Genomic DNA, 9,471 nt, shown 5'->3' with positions numbered 1-9,471 from the left:
CTCTTCAGTAGTCTCAGAAATACAGCAAACAGATTTACCCATCTCCACCAGTCACGAGAAATTGAGGCTGTTTTCTGTACCTGAAGGTGCTGGACAAGGTACCTTGAGGCATGGAAGAGCAGGTCCTGTAACTGGTGGGCAAATGACAGCATGACAATGTGGCAGAAATGGTGCCTGGACTGGGCTCTACAGTGGCCCAGTAAACACACAGACATTGAGCACAGATGTCTGGTGGAGCCAAGAAAGTAGCACAGGCAGAAGCCTGGCCACTGAGGGAGTCAGAACCACCTCAGCAAAGATTACAGGTGGATCATTACAAACTGTGAGCTTGGAAGGTAGGAAGTGGTCACTGGAGGGTCCTCACAAAAAAAAGGGGAATTCAGGAGGAAGACTGTCTACAGCGACTTTCAAAGTGTAACAGAAGACAGAGATTTTAAATGATACAAGCCTGATAAAAACTAATGCCTTCCATATTATCTAAGGTAACCTGATAATGTTTGTAAGAACAGACTGAGGCAGAAATTAGATTGTGGAAGATTCACAGTTCTACAGTGGAAAAAAAAAAAAAAGAAAAAAAAAAAAGCCTACTTACAAACAGCCACTTTGAGTGCAACTTTAATCTTCTAAGTCTTCTGATTTTTTTTCCCCAGTATAAAAACTCTGGTTTTTTGGTCAGTAACCAAAGTCAAGTAAGGAATAGGAGTAACAGAAATATTTTCTTCTCATAAAGACAAACTAAGCTCAGTTTGGTCCCACATTGCAGATCAGAATATGGCCATGTCAGTTACCTTGTTTAGAGTAGCAGGGACAGACCAAATGCATGTACATTAGCTTCATTGTTAGCAAATGTCTCATTACGACAAAGCCATAATTTAAAACCAGAAAACTGCTTATTCACAAATCTTCCATTTGGCATGAATTTCTGATTGGCTGTGCACCTTTAAATGACTTATTTGTGTCAGTCTGTTTCAGGCTATATCTGGAGCACGCAATGTCATCAAGAAGTGCTATTTGATTACAGTGCAGTACTTTGGGTGGCTTTTAGAAAGCAATAAATTATAGCATTACCATGTACCATGCATAACATCTCTGTGCCACTTAGCAAGTAGGAGGCCAAAATGAACACTCTAACCTTGAAAATACATGATTAAAGTGCTGCCTCGTGGATTGATATACAAAATGGCTAAGTTTAGTGATCCTTCAAATCCTGGTTCCTTGGTGAGGACAAAGGATTCTGATGCGCTCTGCTTCTGCCAGCCACTGCACAGGGCATAAAAGATGTGATGCCTTCAGGAGTGCTTGGGCTTTTTGCAGTAAGGAAAGGCATTGAGAAGAAAATTTTTGTCTTTTGGTAAGGTGGAGACACTTTCCAGCATAAATTTAGGCCTGTTCTTAAAAGTTATAGTCAGGCAAATGTCCCTACAGGTAAAAAGGATGGTACTGAAATACCCTTAAAGCTGGACCTACACAGAAACAAGTGGTATCAGTTTAGAAGGTAGGCAACTTCACTGCTACAATCTCACTATTTAAAATACAGTTTCTGTGCACCTTGAAAAAACACACAAAGATTTTTCTAGCACTATTAGGAGATTCAGCTGCCAGTACCTTATAAGTAAAAGGAAATTTAAAATCAAAAGATTGTGTCATGGAAGAAGGCAGCACCATCTGATTTTTAACAAAGAAAAGGAAAGTAACATTTTTTCTGATATACTTTTATCAACATTTTTGCCAGAATAAGAAACTCACTCACACTGTGTCCTGAAGTCACTTTTTGTTTGAGTGACTCAGCCATTGCTGCCTCCAACATGTTTCCGTGGATATAATAAACATGAATGGCCTACAGCCAAACACTTTTGATATATATTAAATAAGCTACATGGCCAAATGGTATTGGGTTTGTTTTTCACATAGACAGACACAGACTACATTTGTGCACTATTCTGATTCTATTTCAATCTGTGAAAAACTTTAACGTCTCTTGCAGTACCCTTTTACCTTTTCAAGTGTATCTTTTTATTTCCTAAAAGTGCCTGCTTAAAAATGGATCTTTATCTGCATATGGAAGTGCATACTTTATGGGCAGTAGGCTACTACTTTTGTATCTGCACATCTATGGGTGCAGATACAGCAAATGTACCCCATGGGTACATACATACATACTATTGTATATTTGACTGCTAGCAATGCAGAGATGGTCCCGTGTCAGGGCCTGCTTGAGACTCAAACAAGCAAAAGAGTATATTCAAATCTGGTGTTTGGTGCAGGGGATACCAGGGCATTTGTAATTCCACACTACCTCCTTCTACTGGGAAACTTGTAAAATCTCACTTGCAGTCCTGGAAAGGATTTGCACAGCTCTAATAGAAATGCTCAACTAAGATAGATGGGTCTGAGAGAGTCACATGGCCTTCCTGAGCATAAGTTATGTTACTAAATCAGCATATTGATTTGGGAACACAGCGTCCTGGAATTCTGAAAATGTCAGGCACAGTCTCAGTGCTTCACTCCTTTAAAATCAAATCAATTTAGCCAGCTTACTCTGGGGAAGAAATGACGATGTCAGATACATGCAAAAACCAGGGTGTCAAGCACTCCAAGTCCCACTGCCTCTGACTGTTTTGAAAGGAAACACTCAAAAGGAAATATCTGGGTTGTCACATAGCTGTTCCTTGGTGGAAAGAAACCACCACAACAGGTAACGTGGATCTCTGCTTATGTGAACGCAGGTGTCCCATCTCTCCATGGGTCTTTGGAGATTCCCAAGGTGGAAATAACCAATGAGGTTGAGAGGGAAAATTCTATGATCACCTATGATGGTACTAATCCATCTACCTTACCCATGGGATACATTTGAGATTAAAGCCTGAGATAGCCCATGCCCTTGCACTGTGACCTCCAGTTCTGTACTCATATTAATCAAGCGTGCCAATCCACAAATGTATGGTCAAGGTTGCAGCATCTGGTGTGAACAGCACATTTTTAACAAGTGGAGTCCATCAGCATGAATAAGTTTGTAGATGTTAGCCATGTATATTTAGTTGATAGAATAGATAGAATATTGGCACAAGTTGTTTCTGGGGAAAAAAGTGTGCCAAAACATTTATTACACCAAGTGGACATTTTCTTCCTACCTGACTTGACAAAACATACAAGCATACATAAGATGTAAGGAAAAGGAGCAACTGGAAAGTTTCTCCATCAAAACTGATTGATATTCCTTACCAGAAGTACCAAAACATCTTGTTCTGGTAGGCACAAGACATCATGCTGGGCTTTGATTCCTACACCACAGGGACCAGGTGCAGCACGGGAGCCCCAGTGAGATACAAACTCCAACCCTGCCCTGCCATACACAAAGACTGGAAGTGGAGAAGCTCTGCTGGTAATCAGCCCTGCAGAGCATGTGTTAGCTTCCTGACAAAAGAGAGGTCACCACAACACAGGCCTGATGCAGACCACTTACTCCAACCTTCCAGAGCTCCTTGTGCAGACTCCCTGAACTACAGGCTTGACTTGGTCAATACTATTACAAACATCTGCTTCCAGGCTTTGCTGTGCCTGAACTGAACACCCCTTTTTTATGTTGAAAAGCTCCCTAAAACTAGAGATGACTTGGGCATCACTAGAGAGATCTGAGGGTCACCAAGACAGAGACAGATATATCAAGATGCTGCAGCCAGAGAAAGAGACAGTAGGACCTTGTGTGACCTGTACACTTTGAGGATGAGGTGGGCAGGCTGTTATCTACTGCTAGTGAAAAGTGCACAGCCACAACTTCCTGCTATTGTGAGCTAGCAAAAGAGGGGAAAAACATCTTGAATATGTTATCAAGACAACTACAGTTTCCTCACTAGATTTCAGCAGAGAAAATCTGCACAGACAGCCTGGCAGCTGCCCTGCCCTTCTTCTCTAAGGCAATGATGAAATATAACCACACAAATTTCCTTGCTAGTATAAACTGGAGGATTCATATCATTTGTATTTGAAATAGGATTATGCAAAGGAGAGCGAGATTGCAAGTTGTTTGATGGAGAAGTGGGAAAAGCATTTCTCAGTCCCAGCAGACCAAAAACTCCTTCAAAATAATATAAGAAAGGTGATGATGTTTTCTCTGGAAAGAATTATACATGGCAAAAATCTATTTAGCATTTACAGAAACTGAGAAAAAGGGAATACAGGTCCTAGGAACTTATTAGGTTCAGTGAAGAGGGTGGATAGCAGTCAGTAATCAACAGTGTACATGTGTTGTGTCCACAAATACAAACAACTCCCTCATACCTCAGCCATTGCTTTCCATTTGTTCCTTTTGCCCCTCAGAACCTCCCCTTGGCTTCACTAAATATATATAAGCATTCTTGTGCATTAATAGCCAACATTAGGGTCAGCTTTCTGCTTCCCATTTCTCATGGCAGTGGGAGTGGTATGGGACATCATCCAGGACCCTGATATTCTTGTCCTCTCCATTTCCTGCATGAGTAATAACTCATAGTACCATCACCTCTGCTGTGCTTTGTGATGCTTCTCCGTGTCATGGCAACTAAGCCCCATGCAGACAATTGCTGTCTCCCCACCGGTGGGAATGGGGAAAGAGAATAAAAATATAAAAGCGAAAAAATTCATGGAGTATTCAGCAATTTATAGAATGCTTTGTGTTGGAAGGAACCTTAAGTATCACCTAGCTCCAACCCCGCTACAAGGACATGGGTAAGGACACCTTCCACTAGACCAGGTTGCTCAAAGCCCCATCCAACCTGGCCTTGAACATGCAGCACAAATGCAAAGAAGAGCTGGACTGTAGGTTTTTTGGTGGTCAAGTGGGAAAAGCTGTTCTAGGTCTCAGCAGGCCAAAATCTCCTTCAAAAGAATATAGCAAAAGGTGACGATGAAGGTGACAGCCAAAGCAAAAGCCATGTGCCAAAAAGCAAAGCAAGGAATTCATTCATCACTTCCACTGCACAGGCAGGTGTTCAGCCACCCCAGGAGAGCAGGGCGCCTTCACACATGGCAGCTATTGGGGAAGACAAACATCATCGCTCCAAATGACCCTGTCTTCCTTCTCCTTCCCCCAGCTCTGTATGCTGACCATGATGACACCCTTTGGTGTGGGATATCCCTTGGGTCAGTTGGGGTCAGCTATCCCAGCTGTGTCTCTTCCCAGCTCCTTGGCACCCCCAGCCTCCTTGCTGGTGGGGTAGGTTGAGGCACAGAAAAGGCCTTGTGATTCTATGTAAGCACTGCTCAGCAGTAACAAAAACATGCCTGTTTTCATCAACACACTAAATATTCTCACTCTAAATCCAAAACACAGCACTCCAACAGCTACTAAGAAGAAAATGAGGTCTATCCCAACCAAAACCCAGGGATTTTGGTTTTTGGACACTCCACATCTTCCCTCAGCTAAGGGGAAGGCATTCCCCAGAAGAGGCTTCTCTCAGGAACGTTCTCAGTTCTGGCTTCTCAGGCACACAAAGATGTTAAAAAATATCATTAAATCAAAGCTAATCAGATGGCTCCCTGTTTGTCTCAAGACACTGTTCAGACTTCTTCATTTAAAACCTTTCATACATTCAGCTCAATCTGCTTCACAATTCTTTCTTTTCTAATTCCTCTACTTATCTAATATCGCTTTTTCTTTGTCATTTCCCATGCCCTTCTGACACAGCCTTCGTGTAAGTTTTCACCTCATCTCACCATTGATTTTCAAGCCCTGTCTGAGGATGCACTCCTTTTCTCCTCTGTGTCTTAATTTCTCTCCTTGAAAAGCAAGATCTATTTCAGCTCTGCTGCCTCTATGAAGACAGGGAACAACGTGAGCATGCTGGAGTCACACTTGTGTCCTAGCCAACGAGGGCATTGCTTAGAGGATAAATTGAGATGCCACAATACACTTGTTCTCCTCTGAAGCTTTATATGCTCCTCGGGTGGTCTTGTGCTGGGCCCTCCACACAAGCCCAGATTTTACACATTGCAGGTAGGTGGCTTTTGATGCTACATTGCTTAGATCTCATGTTGAATATGATAAATCATTCCTATTCCTTAGTCCTGATTATTTTCCCTCCTATATTGCATGATATAAGCTGGCATTACCATAAAATACAAAATCCCCAGGACTGTATTTAGTATTTCTTACTTTTCGTGCCCTTCCCCCACCCACATCCGCACACTGAACCTCCTTTGTAGGCAGTCATGGATCTCTATCATCTGAGGATCAGAGCACTATGCATCCATCAAGAAGGGTAAAATATTCACAGGAAGAGACTACAAGATGAGGAAGAGGTCCAGAATGCATAATATGTGTCAGAGGAACAGATGTACACAGAAAATAAAAGTTCTGCAAACTGCAATAAAAATTTCCTCTGTGACAAGAACTGTGCCTTTTTCCATGGCTGTCATAGATTTTATGGAACCAGTGAAATCCAGCCATTTTCAGAAATCCCATGAAATTTACCTTTTCACCTGAATCCACACAAAATCAGAATTTTTCCATAAGAGCCCTCATAAAATTGACACATTTTCTTAGAACACTCCATGAATTTATATAGAATATTGCAGTTTCTTTTAGTCTAGTCTCATTGCATCTCTTAAAATTACAACCTTAGCTACTGAATTTTTACATTTCCTTTTTTTCAGAAAAATAGATTGTGCCAAAATATAATAGGCAGGAAAATACTCTCCTATAGCAAAGAAACCAGAAGCTCTCATAAATGTATTATAATTAGCACTGAAAGTTTTAATCTATATACAGTGAATTCTTACCAGCTCAAGAGCAACCTCAACTGAACATTCCTCTTTTGACTATGGAAAAATTGACATTACAGAAACTGTTATGTACAAAAATGTACTCAAGTTTCTAACTAAAGTAGGGTGCTCCCTACTTTACCTTTTTTAGGGAAGCAGATAAAGAATGAAGTGACCATTCCGGTACCTGACCAACAACAGCGAAGAACAGCAAATGAGGACGTGCCACCACAAACAAGAAACTTCAGGAGGTAAATACAATGTGATTAATTTATTCTCTAAACATACTATATATTTGCCTAAATAAATTCTCAGATCTAACAGAGGAGCAGGCACTCTGGCATAAGTGCTCATTAAGCTCCCAGAGTGACAGCTGAGCCATTTGTTCTGGTTGAAAACAAATCAATACAACAGCTCAAACCCTCCTGTACACAAGCTGGTGAGCAAGCATCCCAAATCACAGTCCACCTCAGGTCCCATTATTTCAGTTAGTTCCATTCACTCTTCAGCAACACTACTGTCCAAGAAGGAACCAAAAAGCAAGATTCTTTCCATGGTCTTCAATTAGGCCTTGATCTAAAAGCAACACAATCATTGATACCAGCAGGATTTAACCCGAGCAGTCAATCTAAACTCCAGAGATTTCATGCAAGGCAAAATATACAGTTTAGGAGAATTGATAGTGCTGCTGAGAAACTTCCACAGGACACAGATGCCAATGAAGACAAGGAATAGAAGACACAGTAGCAGGAAGATAATGGCCTAAAAAAGAGCAAATTAATATGCCCTTAAATAAATCAGAGATCTTCAAATTGATTTGGCACAATGTATTTCAACTCAGGAATCTTACATGGCCATTTTAAGTGCTCTCTGAATCACTGGACAGTCACCTCAGAATGCAAGAATAGAAGATGAGGTACTAAAAGACTGAGGAAAAGTAAACAGAATATCCAGCTCTGCAAAGCAGGGGAAGCAGAACTAAGGAGTTACAAGCCTGCCAATTTGTCTTCAATCCTCAGAAAAACACCAGAACGAGTATTCAAACTACTTCTAAGTGCCTAGAAGATAACATGGAAATGAATAGCAGCTAGTATGGATTTCTAGAGCATAAATCCTGTCAAATCAATGTAATTTCCTTCTGCCATATGGGAACAAGCCTTGTGGCAGAAGCAGAGCAGGAGATGTCACGTTTCCTGATTTAGTAAAGCTTGCGGTGCTGTCTCAAATGTCACTCTCACGCACACTAACAAAACATGGTCTGAACAAAATTGCAAGACAGGTATGAAAGTGGTTGGGCATAATGCATAGAGAAAGTTACCATTTGCCCATAGTCAAAGGAGGATTAAAATACTCTGCTGTGGATATGATTGTGTTTTAGTACTTCCATAAATCATTTGCCCACGACATAGCACACTTACTGTGCTTGCAGACTATACAAGCATCATGCACAGAACAACTACAAGTGCAGAGGTTCAGAGTTTAAAGAGATGCTGAGGAATAACTGTGGTGTCAAGAAAAGTGGTAACACTTAATGGGGGATGGAAAGGAAGAGTCTACAAGGCAGAGATGGTCTAATTGCAGAGCCCCAGAAGAAAAGCAGTGGAAGCAACCAGAGGTCCAGAAAATGTGTCCAGGCAAAAAGATTTGAAAATTCTAGAGTCTTCAGAGGAAAGAATTTTTGGGAAGGCCATTTTGAATGTGCAAGAGTTTGTCACACACAGGGTTCTTGCATGTTACAAAGTTTGACGAATAACAGCTTGAATTTCCATCAAGACAGATGTGGGTCAGGCATTAGAGAAAAACATTTACAATAACAAAGATAGTGAAGTACTGAGATGGAGCCTGGGAAAACTATGAAATCTGGAATCTCTATCACCAGATGTTTTTAAGAATAGCCTAGAAAAAAAAAATCAATTCTTTAAGAAATGATATAAATATAACCAATTCTGCAGAAGGAGTACTTCTTGAGGCCCCTTCCAGCCCTACTTTTCTAAATGTCAAATGTCCTCCTATGTTTTAAAGCCTCAAACCACCAGAATATATAAACACACAAGTAATCCCATTGACTTCAAAGCAAGTACACATGGGATTTAAGCATATATGTGTGTGTGAATATATATATATATATACATATATATATGCATGACTTGCCAGATCAGTGTAGCCAAAGAAAGTATATTGTGAAAGTGACTGCATTTGTTTAAACTGCCCTAGATATATATCAGCATTATATTTAAAATGTTTTCCTGGATTTCACAGACTGTCTGTAGAAGAACACCATGGAATTCTGCTACAGCCTTTTAAACAATTGTTCATTAGCATGAACCTTGTAAAACAGTGTCTATATTCATTGAAGATGGCTGGTGGTGAGAAAATAAAAGGAAAGAAACAGGCATAAAAGGTCCAAACAGGGAAATAACATTATGAAAGTGCCAGTATTTTCTGCTCATAACAGCACTTTTTTTTTTTATTTTTGGTAAACCAGGTTGCATACAGACAGTTTCAATATGTAGTATCTATAATGTTGAGGACACTAGATTATAAACATGTACAGAAAAGAGGAAAGCTTCTTCAACTGTCTCTCACACCTCCTTCCATATGTTATCACCAAATGTTTTATTGTATGCCAAACTTCAGCAGACATCATTGGAAACAATATTTACTTTGCACAAAATTCAGTAAGATCTGCTGTAAATTATTAATCACCCTCCCTCTCTGTCTCTACCATATTTG

The sequence above is a fragment of the Agelaius tricolor genome, unplaced genomic scaffold (assembly GCF_023055355.1).
Source record: "Agelaius tricolor isolate 1412-34295 unplaced genomic scaffold, bAgeTri1.0.p SCAF_8, whole genome shotgun sequence".
NCBI lineage: Eukaryota > Metazoa > Chordata > Aves > Passeriformes > Icteridae > Agelaius > Agelaius tricolor.
Note: the sequence above shows the minus strand (reverse complement) of the source record.